General features: G+C 41.8%; 1 protein-coding gene and 1 long non-coding RNA gene across 2 annotated transcripts in view; one reads left to right on the top strand and one right to left on the bottom strand.

Annotated features, from left to right (window-relative positions):
* Positions 1-16,368, top strand: part of taf6 (TAF6 RNA polymerase II, TATA box binding protein (TBP)-associated factor) — a 52,148-nt gene that overhangs the window by 21,397 nt on the left and 14,383 nt on the right. The gene's annotated exons all lie outside the window — the stretch shown is intronic.
* LOC309499988 lies at positions 441-15,091 on the bottom strand. The gene is made up of 3 exons (XR_014206416.1): positions 14,966-15,091; positions 14,360-14,821; positions 441-2,253 (listed from the first exon to the last, which is right to left on the bottom strand). It is a non-coding gene; the product is annotated as an uncharacterized lncRNA (long non-coding RNA).

The raw sequence follows: 16,368 nt of genomic DNA, 5'->3' as shown, positions 1-16,368 counted from the left end.
CCCCCTGAGGTCGGAGGTATCGCCGGCGATACCAGCTCGCTTTTTTTTAATCAGTGTAAAAGAAACTCATAAATACTCAGTTGACTTTGATTTTCCATAGGAGTTTCATACATCAATCGATTCTGTTAAATGTGTATTATTTTTGTGTATACTCACAATAAAAACAAAGTTTTGTGCTTTTTGCCAAATAAAGAAAAATAAACACGAAGCGAGTTCTGCCTTCTCTCTGCCAGTGAAGTCCATTCTGAAACGCGTCCGAAAATGAACAATAACTGAGCGAATACTCAGTCAAACAGGCATACAGACACACAGGCATGAAGCTTGAATTCTCTTCTTTTAAATGAAGTAATTTATATAAAAAACAAATATTCTCATCTTGTGAAATCTGTATTAAAAGAGAGCGATTCCAGTCGAGCTCATCTCATCTCATTACGTTATAATCGGCCCCGCCCACGGAGAGCGCGCGCTATTCAAACGCAAATGACTGAGACGATCCCATACAAACTGTGAACGCCCACATATCAGCTCGAGAAAACACATCAAGTTTATTCAGATAAGTGTAGTTGTCTACACTGTCTCGCAGCGCTGTGAGGAATAATAATAATGGAAAACGTACCTCAGAAGTGCTGGTATTTCGAGGAGCAACGGATGGAATACTGTAGTAAGTTTTTTTTCATTCTCAAGTAAATCGCGTTTCTGTGTGAATGAATGAACGAACGGCAGCGATGCGCTGTTTACCACAACTGAAATGTGTTGAAATAAAATGTATTTGTATAAGCAACGTATTAAATTGCAAATGAACATTTATATTCCTTATAATAAAAACGAAAGACCGATGTTACAGACATATGAAAGACAACATTTCGTTGATTAGTTTTGGATAGATTACACATTTTTACTGTAAAATATCTGCCACCTCAAATAAGCTTTTGTTTGCCAATTTTTGCTAATATGTTAAATATAGTATGTTTTGTCAATGTAGGCTATATTCGAAGTAATGAATCCTTAACTTTGAAATATATATGATAAAATGTATACTTTAGTTTTTACAAAGAAAGATTACACTTCAATTGTTGTTGTAATTGTAACCTTTTTAATAAAAAAAAATATATTTACAAGGTAGATGTAAACAAATTTTAAAAGGTAAATATAAGCCTTTTCTTTAAATAATTTTTATTGTGTTTTATTATTGACAAATTTGGGGAGAGGATACATATTCCAAAACTGAAAATACAGTATGAGAATTAACTGCACAATTACTAGACATGTTTTCCTTGGATATTATACAATTTGCAAGCAAAATTTGTGCAAAAAAAAAATAAAAAAAAAATTGAAATGCTTCCAACTGTGAACCAATTTGGTAGAAAAAAAAAAAAATATATATATATATATATATTGCTCTTGCATTCTTTCTTGTGGCTATAGGTGACACACCTGAATGAATGGCTCATTAAGTATGCGGGCCCCATTGTCTCCTGAGGTGTGAACCACTACATATGCATGATGCTGTTGAATGGTTGACGCCCCTTGCGCAAATTGTCTTTACAAACAAAAAGTGTTTTACAAGATTTAAATCAATGTATTGTGTTATGTGAATGATAAGGGCAGGATGATTTTCACATCATTTTGAAGAAAAAACTCTAGGCAATGACATCAATTAGTCAAAAGTCTTATTGTCACATATTTAGTATGTGTTTTGTGGCCTTATTTCAGAAACTTTAGTTTTTAGTTTTTTCAATAACCATGCATAAACATTATTCTCTCAAAAATACAAACATGTACATGCATGTTGCTCACATATTATGGTAGCCCTGTTTGTGCTAAATAGAGTGTAATTATACCTTTGCCATTAATATGTTTATAAGCAACTGAAAAAAGCACAAATGTCAGGGCATGTCAGAACATCTCAAGGACCCAAAAACCACTCAGACCCCAGAGGGTTAAAACAAATATTCTCCTGCAATGTAATCTGTATGAAACTAAAGAGATGTACAGTTTCTCCTGGCTCAGCTAATTATCGTTAATGTGGTCACACTCATGCGCTCTGCGCTATTCATAAGATAATGTGTTGAGGCGATCAATGCGAAATGGTAAACACCCCCAACAGTGCCTTAAAATCATTAAGTTTCATCATAAGTTTCATTAACTTTCCTGCGCGTTTGAAAGATGACACGCTACACTGGTGAGGAAGCTCTTCAGTTCGTCCTGGATAGTGACGAAGAGATCGCATTTTCCTCAGAATAAGAGGAATAACTAGAATGTACATTTCCTGAAGAAAATGTGAAGTGGTGCTTGCAGTGGCAAAACTCGCCTCTCGGTTGCTAGTGTGTGGTACATGATTGCATACGAACCAACAAACATGTCTGTACGATGTTGTGGAGCTGAAATAAGGCTTCTATATGTTGCAATATGGTTGCTAGGTAGCTTTAAACGGTTGCTAAGGTGTGGTTACACAGTTACCATGATGATATTTACAGACTGGTTTCCCAACCGAAACAAACAAGCACACCCCCATGTCTATAAGATGTTCTGGTGCTGAGATATAGCTTATTCATGTGTTTGTACGGTTGCTAGGGTACTCCAAATGGTTGCTAAGGTTTGTTTATACAGTTTATGGGGTAATATTTAAAGAATATTTGCAGGTCTGGGTCAAAAAATGCCCAACTCTGTGTTTTTACAATGTTTAGTTGCTGAGATATGGCTTGTAAATGTTGTTCAATGGTTGCTAGGGGCCTGTAACTGGTTGCTAGGGCGTGGCTATGAAGTTGTTATGTCACTACTTTTTGGCTGCTGGATAGGACAAATCAAAAGAGCCCAACCCCAAGCCTCTATGACCTTCTGAGCCAAAGATATGATTTTGCAAATTTTGTGCCTATGTTAAGTCTATGGGACATTTTTCGGCAAATTTTTCGCCCGCCAGACGAACATCTTACACCCGATCACTTATAAAAGTCATAGCACACCTCTCCTCAATAAACCGGTCGATTTGACACCTCATTCATGTCTGTACGATGTTGTGGAGCTGAAATATGGCTTCTATATGTTTCAATATGGTTGCTAGGTGGCTCTAAACGGTTGCTATGGTGTGAATACACAGTAACCGTGGTGATATTTTACAGACTGTTTCCCAAACGAAACAAAAGAGCCAAACCCCATCTCTATACGATGTTCTGATGAAAAGACATGGGTCTTGATAAACGGTTGCTAGGGTACTCTGTTTGGTTGCTAGGGAGTGGTTTGGCAGCTGCCAATCATGAAACTCCAAAGGCTGCTTGTCAGTATGAATGATATAAACCAACTCCCATGCCTCTGTGACATTCAGAATGGAAGATATTCATCTTTGGACTTTGGTTGCTAGGGTACTCTGTTTGGTTGCTATGGAGTTGCTTGGCAGCTGCCAATGATGAAACTGCAAAGGCTTCTTGTCACTATGAATGATATAAACCAACTCCCATGCCTCTGTGACATTCAGAATGGAAGATATCCCTCTTTGGATTTTGGTTGCTAGGGTACTCTGTTTTGTTGCTAGGGAGTGGCTTGGCAGCTGCCAATCATGAAACTCCAAAGGCTGCTTGTCAGTATGAATGATATAAACCAACTCCCATGCCTCTGTGACATTCAGAATGGAAGAAATGCCTCTTTGGATTTTGGTTGCTAGGGTACTCTGTTTGGTTGCTATGGAGTTGCTAGGCAGCTGCCAATGATGAAACTCCAAAGGCTTCTTGTCAGTATGAATGATATAAACCAACTCCCATGCCTCTGTGACATTCAGAATGGAAGATATCCCTCTCTGGATTTTGGTTGCTAGGGTACTCTATTTGGTTGCTAGGGAGTGGCTTGGCAGCTGCCAGTCATGAAACTCCAAAGGCTGCTTGTCAGTATGAATGATATAAACCAACTCCCATGCCTCTGTGACATTCAGAATGGAAGATATCCCTCTTTGGACTTTGGTTGCTAGGGTACTCTGTTTGGTTGCTATGGAGTTGCTTGGCAGCTGCCAATGATGAAACTGCAAAGGCTTCTTGTCACTATGAATGATATAAACCAACTCCCATGCCTCGGTGACATTCAGAATGGAAGATATCCCTCTTTTGATTTTGGTTGCTAGGGTACTCTGTTTGGTTGCTATGGAGTTGCTTGGCAGCTGCCAATGATGAAACTGCAAAGTCTTCTTGTCAGTATGAATGATACAAACCAACTCCCATGCCTCTGTGACATTCAGAATGGAAGATATCCCTCTTTGGATTTTGGTTGCTAGGGTACTCTGTTTTGTTGCTAGGGAGTGGCTTGGCAGCTGCCAATCATGAAACTCCAAAGGCTGCTTGTCAGTATGAATGATATAAACCAACTCCCATGCCTCTGTGACATTCAGAATGGAAGAAATGCCTCTTTGGATTTTGGTTGCTAGGGTACTCTGTTTGGTTGCTATGGAGTTGCTAGGCAGCTTCCAATGATGAAACTCCAAAGGCTTCTTGTCACTATGAATGATATAAACCAACTCCCATGCCTCTGTGACATTCAGAATGGAAGAAATGCCTCTTTGGATTTTGGTTGCTAGGGTACTCTGTTTGGTTGCTATGGAGTTGCTAGGCAGCTGCCAATGATGAAACTCCAAAGGCTTCTTGCCACTATGAATGATATAAACCAACTCCCATGCCTCTGTGACATTCAGAACGGAAGATATCCCTCTTTGGATTTTGGTTGCTAGGGTACTCGGTTTGGTTGCTAGGGAGTGGCGTAGCAGCTGCCAATCATGAAATTCCAAAGGCTGCTTGTCAGTATTAATTATATAAACCAACTCCCATGCCTCTGTGACATTCAGAATGGAAGATATCCCTCTTTGGATTTTGGTTGCTAGGGTACTCTGTTTGGTTGCTAGGGAGTGGCGTGGCAGCTACCAATCATGAAACTCCAAAGGCTGCTTGTCAGTATGAATGATATAAACCAACTCCCATGCCTCTGTGACATACAGAATGGAAGATATCCCTCTCTGGATTTTGGTTGCTAGGGTACTCTATTTGGTTGCTAGGGAGTGGCTTGGCAGCTGGCAGTCATGAAACTCCAAAGGCTGCTTGTCAGTATGAATGATATAAACCAACTCCCATGCCTCTGTGACATTCAGAATGGAAGATATCCCTCTTTGGATTTTGGTTGCTAAGGTGCTCGACAATGGTTGCTAGGGATGGGCTAGGAAGTGTTGAGGTGATTCATGATTGGCTGTTTGCTGCCCCGAGTCAAATGAGACCACCCTCATGTTTCTATGACAATTCAGTCCGGAGATATCCCTTTGATCTCTTTCAATGGAAGTCTATGGAACTTGTTGCTAAGGTGCTCTAAATGGTTGCTAGGGCATGGCTTGATAGCTTCACAATGATCCTGAGAGACTGATTGGTCGTCTGAGTAAAATGAGCCCGCCCCCTTGTCTCTATGACACTGTGATCCAGAGCTACGTTCAATACAAAAACCTTATGTAATTTACCATAGTAGGAAAAACACATGCTATGGTGTAGGACGGCCCATTTCATGGGCCGTCCTACACCATAGTAAGTCAATGGGAAACTTTGGGCAGCTCCTGCCCCCCAGGGGTGCAACTTTTACCCCATTGTGAGGTATGTTCTTACAGAGCCTGTCAGCCTCTTCAAATGTGGCAAATCACACGTTTCTGCGAAATCCTCACTCAGAGCTACGAGTCATCAAAGTTCGTCGCAATGTTAAGTCTATGGGATTTTTCGACCGCTTTTTCGCCCCTGGGGCGATCACCGTACCCCCGATCGCTTATAAAAGTCATAGCACACCTCTCCTCAATACGCTGGTCGATTTGACACCTCATTCATGGGTCTGTGACAAACGGTGCGGGACGAGTTACGCGCCAAACTTTTGTGTGGAAGAATAATAATAACTAGAATGTACATTTCCTGAAGAAAATGTGAAGTGGTGCTTGCAGTGGCAAAACTCGCCACCCGGTTGCTAGGGTGTTGTACATGATTGCATACGAGCCAACAACCATGTCTGTACGATGTTGTGGAGCTGAAATATGGCTTCTATATGTTGCAATATGGTTGCTAGGTAGCTTTAAACTGTTGCTAAGGTGTGGTTACACAGTGACCATGATGATATTTACAGATTGGTTTCCCAACCAAAACAAACAAACACATCCCCATGTCTATACGATGTTTTTGTGCTGAGATATAGCCCAATTATGTGTTTGTACGGTTGCTAGGGTACTCCAAATGGTTGCTAAGGTTTGTTTATACAGTTTATGGGTAATATTTAAAGAGTATTTGCAGGTCTGGGTCAAAAAATGCCCATCTCTGTGTTTGTACAATGTTTTGTTGCTGAGATATGGCTTGTAAATGTTGTTCAATGGTTGCTAGGGGCCTGTAACTGGTTGCTAGGGCGTGGCTATGAAGTTGTTATGTCACTACTTATTGGCTGCTTGATAGGACGAATCAAAAGAGCCCAACCCCAAGGCTCTATGACCTTCTGAGCCAAAGATATGATTTTGCAAATTTTGTGCCTATGTTAAGTCTATGGGACATTTTTCGGCAAGTTTTTTGCCCGCCAGACGAACATCGTACACCCGATCGCTTATAAAAGTCATAGCACACCTCTTCTCAATAAACCGGTCGATCTGACACCTCATTCAGGGGTCTGTGACAAACGGTGTGGGGCGAGTTACGCGCCGAAGTTTTGTCTAGGTGAATAGTAATCACAACACTAGAATGTACATTTCCTGAAGAAAATGTGAAGTGGTGCTTGCAGTGGCAAAACTCGCCTCTCGGTTGCTAGTGTGTGGTACATGATTGCATACGAACCAACAAACATGTCTGTACGATTTTGTGGAGCTGAAATATGGCTTCTATATGTTGCAATATGGTTGCTAGGTAGCTTTAAACGGTTGCTAAGGTGTGGTTACACAGTTACCATGATGATATTTACAGACTGGTTTCCCAACCGAAACAAACAAGCACACCCCCATGTCTATAAGATGTTCTGGTGCTGAGATATAGCTTATTCATGTGTTTGTACGGTTGCTAGGGTACTCCAAATGGTTGCTAAGGTTTGTTTATACAGTTTATGGGGTAATATTTAAAGAATATTTGCAGGTCTGGGTCAAAAAATGCCCAACTCTGTGTTTTTACGGTTTGTTACTGTGATATGGCTTATAAAGGTTGTTCAATGGTTGCTAGGGGCCTGTAACTGGTTGCTAGGGCGTGGCAATGAAGTTGTTATGTCACTACTTATTGGCTGCTTGATAGGACGAATCAAAAGAGCCCAACCCCAAGCCTCTATGACCTTCTGAGCCAAAGAAAAGATTTTTCAAATTTTGTGCCTATGTTAAGTCTATGGGACATTTTTCGGCAAATTTTTCACCCGCCAGACGAATATCTTACACTCGATCGCTTATAAAAGTCATAGCACACCTCTCCTCAATAAACCGGTCGATTTGACACCTCATTCAGGGGTCTGTGACAAACGGTGTGGGGCGAGTTACGCGCCAAAGTTTTGTCTAGGTGAATAGTAATCACAACACTAGAATGTACATTTCCTGAAGAAAATGTGAAGTGGTGCTTGCAGTGGCAAAACTCACCACTCGGTTGCTAGGGTGTTGTACATGATTGCATACGAGCCAACAACCATGTCTGTACGATGTTGTGGAGCTGAAATATGGCTTCTATATGTTTCAATATGGTTGCTAGGTGGCTCTAAACGGTTGCTATGGTGTGAATACACAGTAACCGTGGTGATATTTTACAGACTGTTTCCCAAACGAAACAAAAGAGCCAAACCCCATCTCTATACGATGTTCTGATGAAAAGACATGGGTCTTGATAAACGGTTGCTAGGGTACTCTGTTTGGTTGCTAGGGAGTGGTTTGGCAGCTGCCAATCATGAAACTCCAAAGGCTGCTTGTCAGTATGAATGATATAAACCAACTCCCATGCCTCTGTGACATTCAGAATGGAAGATATTCCTCTTTGGACTTTGGTTGCTAGGGTACTCTGTTTGGTTGCTATGGAGTTGCTTGGCAGCTGCCAATGATGAAACTGCAAAGGCTTCTTGTCACTATGAATGATATAAACCAACTCCCATGCCTCGGTGACATTCAGAATGGAAGATATCCCTCTTTTGATTTTGGTTGCTAGGGTACTCTGTTTGGTTGCTATGGAGTTGCTAGGCAGCTGCCAATGATGAAACTCCAAAGGCTTCTTGTCAGTATGAATGATACAAACCAACTCCCATGCCTCTGTGACATTCAGAATGGAAGATATCCCTCTTTGGATTTTGGTTGCTAGGGTACTCTGTTTGGTTGCTATGGAGTTGCTAGGCAGCTGCCAATGATGAAACTCCAAAGGCTTCTTGCCACTATGAATGATATAAACCAACTCCCATGCCTCTGTGACATTCAGAACGGAAGATATCCCTCTTTGGATTTTGGTTGCTAGGGTACTCGGTTTGGTTGCTAGGGAGTGGCTTAGCAGCTGCCAATCATGAAATTCCAAAGGCTGCTTGTCAGTATTAATTATATAAACCAACTCCCATGCCTCTGTGACATTCAGAATGGAAGATATCCCTCTTTGGATTTTGGTTGCTAGGGTACTCTGTTTGGTTGCTATGGAGTTGCTTGACAACTGCCAATGATTAAACTGCAAAGGCTTCTTGTCACTATGAATGATATAAACCAACTCCCATGCCTCTGTGACATTCAGAATGGAAGATATCCTTCTTTGGATTTTGGTTGCTAGGGTACTCTGTTTGGTTGCTAGGGTGTGGCTTGGCAGCTGCCAAACATGAAAGTCCAAAGGCTGCTTGTCAGTATGAATGATATAAACCAACTCCCATGCCTCTGTGACATACAGAATGGAAGATATCCCTCTCTGGATTTTGGTTTCTAGGGTACTCTATTTGGTTGCTAGGGAGTGGCTTGGCAGCTGCCAGTCATGAAACTCCAAAGGCTGCTTGTCAGTATGAATGATATAAACCAACTCCCATGCCTCTGTGACATTCAGAATGGAAGATATCCCTCTTTGGATTTTTGTTGCTAAGGTGCTCGACAATGGTTGCTAGGGATGGGCTAGGAAGTGTTGAGGTGATTCATGATTGGCTGTTTGCTGCCCCGAGTCAAATGAGACCACCCTCATGTTTCTATGACAATTCAGTCCAGAGATATCCCTTTGATCTCTTTCAATGGAAGTCTATGGAACTTGTTGCTAAGGTGCTCTAAATGGTTGCTAGGGCGTGGCTTGATAGCTTCACAATGATCCTGAGAGACTGATTGGTCGTCTGAGTAAAATGAGCCCGCCCCCTTGTCTCTATGACACTGTGATCCAGAGCTACGTTCAATACAAAAACCTTATGTAATTTACCATAGTAGGAAAAACACATGCTATGGTGTAGGACGGCCCATTTCATGGGCCGTCCTACACCATAGTAAGTCAATGGGAAACTTTGGGCAGCTCCTGCCCCCCAGGGGTGCAACTTTTACCCCATTGTGAGGTATGTTCTTACAGAGCCTGTCAGCCTCTTCAAATGTGGCAAATCACACGTTTCTGCGAAATCCTCACTCAGAGCTACGAGTCATCAAAGTTCGTCGCAATGTTAAGTCTATGGGATTTTTCGGCCGCTTTTTCGCCCCTGGGGCGAACACCGTACCCCCGATCGCTTATAAAAGTCATAGCACACCTCTCCTCAATACGCTGGTCGATTTGACACCTCATTCATGGGTCTGTGACAAACGGTGCGGGACGAGTTACGCGCCAAACTTTTGTCCAGAATAATAATAATAATAAGAATAATAATAAGTATGGAGGATAACAATAGTGTTGCTTTGAAAAGCACCACTAATAAGAACTAGAATGTACATTTCCTGAAGAAAATGTGAAGTGGTGCTTGCAGTGGCAAAACTCGCCACTGGGCAGATGCTAACACAATTAACATGTTGTGATACCATGATATACCACGTTTTAGCATTATTTACCACGATTTACCATGTTTCTAAGATGATTTACTACGATTTACCACATTCCAGCATGATTTACTATGATTAACATGTTGTTAAAATGATGCTAGCATGATTAGCATGTTGTTAACATGATTAGCATGTTGGTAGCATGATGCTAGCATGATTAGCATGTTGCTAGCATGCTTTAAACAAGATGTTAGCATGATTAGCATTTTGCTAGCATGTTTTTAGCCAGATGCTAACATGATTAGCATGTTGCTAGCATTATGCTAGCTTGAATAGCATTTTGCTAGCATGATGCTAGCTTGATTAGCATGTTGCTAGCATGATGCTAGCTTGATTAGCATGTTGCTAGCATGATGCTAGCTTGACTAGCATTATGTTAGCATGATGCTAGCTTGATTAGCATGTTGCTAGCATGTTTTTAGCTAGACGCTAACATGATTAGCATGTTACTAGCATAATGCTAGCTTGATTAGCATGTTGCTTGCATGATGCTAGCTTGATTAGCATTATGTTAGCATGATGCTAGATTGATTAGCATGTTACTAGCATAATGCTAGCTTGATTAGCATGTTGCTTGCATGATGCTAGCTTGATTAGCATTATGTTAGCATGATGCTAGATTGATTAGCATGTTGGTAGCTTGATGCTAGCATGATTAGCATGTTGCTAGCATGTTTTTAGCTAGACGCTAACATGATTAGCATGTTGCTAGCATAATGCTAGCTTGATTAGCATGTTGCTAGCTTGATTAGCATTATTTTAGCATGATGCTAGCTTGATTAGCATGTTGGTAGCTTGATGCTAGCATGATTAGCATGTTGCTAGCATGTTTTTAGCTAGACGCTAACATGATTAGCATGTTTCTAGCATAATGCTAGCTTGATTAGCATGTTGCTAGCATGATGCTAGCTTGATTAGCATTTTGCTAGCATTATGATAGCTTGATTAGCATAATGCTAGCATGATGCTAGCTTGATTAGCATGTTGGTGGCATAATGCTAGCATTATTAGCATGTTGCTAGCTTGTTGCTAGCATGATTAGTATGTTGCTAGCATGTTTTTAGCAAGATGCTGTTGCCAGGTGGTGGTTGCTAGGGTTTTCTGGGTGGTTGCTATGGTGTTGCTAGGCAGTTGCTAAGGTGTTCTGGGTGGTTGCTAGGCAGTTGCTAGGGTATTCTTGGTGGTTGCTAGGGCATTGCTAGGTGGTTGCTATGGTGTTGCTAGGCAGTTGCTATGGTATTCTGGGTGGATGCTAGGGCATTGCTAGGCAGTTGCTAGGGTGTTCTGGGTGGTTACTAGGCAGTTGCTAGGTGTTCTGGGTGGTTGCTAGGCAGTTGCTAGGGTGTTCTGGGTGGTTGCTAGAGTTTTTTGGTGGTTACTAGAGCATTTCTAGACGTTGCTAGGGTGTTCAGGGTGGTTGCTAAGGTATTTTTGGTAGTTGCTATGGTGTTACTAGGTGGTTGGTAGTTGTCAAATATGGTTACTATGGAGTTTTTATAGAGTTCTTAAAATCTTTAATAACGAGTGCTTCAGTGCGGCACTCGGCCTGCGGCCTCGTGCCTATGGCCGAATAGGCACAAGCATGGAGCAATATCGCAAGGCTACGAGTGTGATATTGCTTTAAAAAATGTAAAAAAAAAAATTTTATATTATTTATTGGTTTAGGGTGGTTGCTAGGGAGCTCAGAGTGGTTGCTAGGGTGCTGCAACTGGTTGCTAGGGTGTGGCTATGAAGATTTTAGGCCATTACTTATTGGCTGCTTGATAATATAAATCCTCTGAGGGAGAGAGAGAGGGAGAGAAACGCAGGGGTGTCAGGCCCTTTGGAGTGGTGTGTGTGAAAACGGCAGTTGGGATTCAAATGTTTTTAGAACTCCCCATGTTAAGTCAATGGGACTTTTTTGGCCGCTTTTTCGTCCGCTGTGCGAACATCGTACACCCGATCGCTTAGAAAAGTCATAGCACACCTCTCCTCAATGAGCCGGTCGATTTGATGCCTCACTCAGGGGTCTGTGACAAACGGTGCGGGGCAAGTTACGCGCCAAACTTTTGTCCGGAATAATAAGAAGAATAACTAGAATGTACATTTCCTGAAGAAAATGTGAAGTGGTGCTTGCAGTGGCAAAACTCGCCACTGGGCAGATGCTAACACAATTAACATGTTGTGATACCATGATATACCACGTTTTAGCATTATTTACCACGATTTACCATGTTTCTAAGATGATTTACTACGATTTACCACATTCCAGCATGATTTACTATGATTAACATGTTGTTAAAATGATGCTAGCATGATTAGCATGTTGTTAACATGATTAGCATGTTGGTAGCATGATGCTAGCATGATTAGCATGTTGCTAGCATGCTTTTAACAAGATGTTAGCATGATTAGCATTTTGCTAGCATGTTTTTAGCCAGATGCTAACATGATTAGCATTATGCTAGCTTGATTAACATATTGTTAGCATAATGCTAGCTTGAATAGCATTTTGCTAGTATGATGCTAGCTTAATTAGCATATTGGTAGCATGATTAGCATGTTGCTAGCATGATGCTAGCTTGATTAGCATTATGTTAGCATGATGCTAGCTTGATTAGCATGTTGGTAGCTTGATGCTAGCATGATTAGCATGTTTTTAGCTAGATGCTAACATGATTAGCATGTTTCTAACATAATGCTAGCTTGATTAGCATGTTGCTAGCATGATGCTAGCTTGATTAGCATGTTGCTAGCATTATGCTAGCTTGATTAGCATTATGTTAGCATGATGCTAGCTTGATTAGCATGTTGGTAGCTTGATGCTAGCATGATTAGCATGTTTGCTAGCATGTTTTTAGCTAGATGCTAACATGATTAGCATGTTGCTAGCATAATGCTAGCTTGATTAGCATGTTGCTAGCATGATGCTAGCTTGATTAGCATTTTGCTAGCATTATGATAGCTTGATTAGCATGTTGCTAGCATGATGTTAGCTTGATTAGCATGTTGGTAGCATAATGCTAGCTTGATTAGCATGTTGCTAGCATGATGCTAACATGATTAGTATGTTGCTAGCATGTTTTTAGCAAGATGCTGTTGCCAGGTGGTGGTCGCTAGGGTTTTCTGGGTGGTTGCTATGGTGTTGCTAAGGTGTTCTGGGTGGTTGCTAGGCAGTTGCTAGGGTATTCTTGGTGGTTGCTAGGCAGTTGCTAGGGTATTCTTGGTGGTTGCTAGGGCATTGCTAGGTGGTTGCTATGGTGTTACTAGGCAGTTGCTAGGGTGTTCTGGGTGGTTGCTAGGCGTTTTGGGTGGTTACTAGGCAGTTGCTAGGTGTTCTGGGTGGTTGCTAGGCAGTTGCTAGGGTGTTCTGGTTGGTTGCTAGAGTTTTTTGGTGGTTACTAGAGCATTTCTAGACGTTGCTAGGGTGTTCAGGGTGGTTGCTAAGGTATTTTTGGTAGTTGCTATGGTGTTACTAGGTGGTTGGTAGTTGTCAAATATGGTTACTATGGAGTTTTTATAGAGTTCTTAAAATCTTTAATAACGAGTTCCTTCAGTACGGCACTCGGCCTGCGGCCTCGTGCCTATGGCCGAATAGGCACAAGCATGGAGCAATATCGCAAGGCTACGAGTGTGATATTGCTTTAAAAAATGTAAAAAAAATGTTTTTATATTATTTATTGGTTTAGGGTGGTTGCTAGGGAGCTCAGAGTGGTTGCTAGGGTGCTGTAACTGGTTGCTAGGGTGTGGCTATGAAGATTTTAGGCCATTACTTATTGGCTGCTTGATAATATAAATCCTCTGAGGGAGAGAGAGAGGGAGAGAAACGCAGGGGTGTCAGGCCCTTTGGAGTGGTGTGTGTGAAAACGGCAGTTGGGATTCAAATGTTTTTAGAACTCCCCATGTTAAGTCAATGGGACTTTTTTGGCCGCTTTTTCGTCCGCTGTGCGAACATCGTACACCCGATCGCTTAGAAAAGTCATAGCACACCTCTCCTCAATGAGCCGCTCGATTTGACACCTCACTCAGGGGTCTGTGACAAACGGTGCGGGGCAAGTTACGCGCCAAACTTTTGGCAGAATAATAATAATAAGAATAATAAGTATGAGTGACAATAACACTAGTGGTGCTTTGAAAAAGCACCACTAATAATAAGTTTAGTGACAATAACACTAGTGTTGCTTTGAAAAAGCACCACTAATAATAATAAGTATGGAGAATAACAATAGTGTTGCTTTGAAAAGCACCACTAATAAGAATAATAAGTATGGAGAATAACAATAGTGTTGCTTTGAAAAGCACAACTAATAATAAGTATGGAGAATAACAATAGTGTTGCTTTGAAAAGCACCACTAATAATAAGTATGGAGAATAACAATAGTGTTGCTTTGAAAAGCACCACTAATAACTCATTTTCAGGGTTTCCGCGGGGCATTAAAAAGCTTTAAAGTCATTAAATGGATTTTGCGAAAAATTTTAAGAAAGTTTTATATGATCAATTTACTTGAATATAGCCTTCATAATTAAAATTAGTGGTGTTTGCCAAAGGCAAGGCATCACTATTGTTATTGCTCATACTTATTATTCTTATTTTTCCACACAAAGTTTGGCGCGTAACTCGTCCCGGACCGTTTGTCATAGACCCCTGAGTGAGGTGTCAAATCGACTGGCTCATTGAGGAGAGGTGTGCTATGACTTTTCTAAGCGATCGGGTGTACGATGTTCACACAGCGGACAAAAAAGCGGCCAAAAAAGTCCCATTGACTTAACATTGCAGAATTTTCAAAATTCAAATCCCAACTGCCGTTTTCACACACACAGACACCAAAGGGCCTGATAGCCCTGGTGTCTGTGTCTGTGTGTCCCAGGCCCTTTGGTGTCTGTGTGTGTGAAAACGGCCGTTGGGATTTGAATTTTGAAAATTCTGCAATGTTAAGTCAATGGGACTTTTTTGGCCGCTTTTTCGTCTGCTGTGCGAACATCGCACACCCGATCACTTAGAAAAGTCATAGCACACCTCTCCTCAATGAGCCGCTCTCCCTCTCTCTCTCCCTCGGAGGATTTATATTATCAAGCAGCCAATAGTAATGGCCTAAAATCTTCATAGCCACACCCTAGCAACCAGTTACAGCACCCTAGCAACCACTAAAGGCCAATTTATACTTCTGCGTCGGGTTCGCGTAGAAGGTACGGCGTAGCATACGCATTGACGTGTACCATACGTCGTACCCTGACGCGCACCTCCTCAAAAATGTAACTACGCGTCGCGGCGACGCGGACCGCAAGATCTGTGATTGGTCGGCTGGATAGCATCGCGTTTCCTCCTACGCATTTCCGGAATGATCTTCTGCACTCTGCACCGCCCGCCCGCCATTTTTAAATTCCGAAGATCAGTGAAGAGCCATGGAAATAGACCAAGTGACCGAGAGATTGCTTGAAGAAGTGCAGAAATACAGCCATCTGTATGACTCCTTCAGTCGCCATTGCTCGTAGAAACCTAAACTCAAAACAGCCGCGAGGAATGAAAACACCGTGGAACTGGAACATTAAAACCCACCCGCGCCAACTAGCGTTTCGGCGGTGTAACTGCAGAGCAACACAGACATTCGCAGAAGTATAAATGCTCACGACGGCGTCGCCTACGTGCGTACCCTACGACGTACACTACGGCGTACACTCGACGCAGAAGTATAAATTGGCCTTAAGAGCTCCCTAGCAACCACTAAAAGCTCCCTAGCAACCACCCTAAACCAATAAATAAATTTTAAATGAGCAATATCACACTTGTAGCCTTGCGATATCGCTGTATATCAGAACGGCTGTGATTTGACTGCGGCCGAGTGCCGTACTAAAGGCACTCGTTACTAAAGATTTTTGAGAACTCTATAAAAACTCCATAGTAACCATGTGTGACAACTACCAACCACCTAGTAACAACATAGCAACCACCAAAAATACCTTAGCAACCGCCCTGAACACCCTAGGAACCATCTAGAAATGCTCTAATAACCACCCAAAATACCCTAGCAACCATTTAGAGCACCTTAGCAACAAGTTCCATAGACTTCCATTGAAAGCGATCAAAGGGATATCTCCGGACTGAATTGTCGTGGAAACATGAGGGTGGTCTCGTTTGACTCAGGGCAGCAAACAGCCAATAATTAATCACCTCAACACTTCCTGGCCCCTCCCTAGCAACCATTGTCGAGCACCTTAGCAACCAAAATCCATAGAGGGATATTTTCAATTCTGAATGTCACAGAGGCATGGGAGTTAATTTATATCATTCATACTGACAAGTAGCCTTTGGAGTTTCATGATTGGCAGCTGCCAAGCAACTCCCTAGCAACCAAACAGAGTACCCTAGCAACCATTTTGCAAGACCTATATCTCATTATCAGAACATTGTATAGAGATG

This window comes from Leuciscus leuciscus, assembly GCF_965113295.1.
Source record: "Leuciscus leuciscus genome assembly, chromosome: 5".
NCBI classification, from domain to species: domain Eukaryota; kingdom Metazoa; phylum Chordata; class Actinopteri; order Cypriniformes; family Leuciscidae; genus Leuciscus; species Leuciscus leuciscus.
This window is presented reverse-complemented; position numbering and strand designations above follow the sequence as displayed.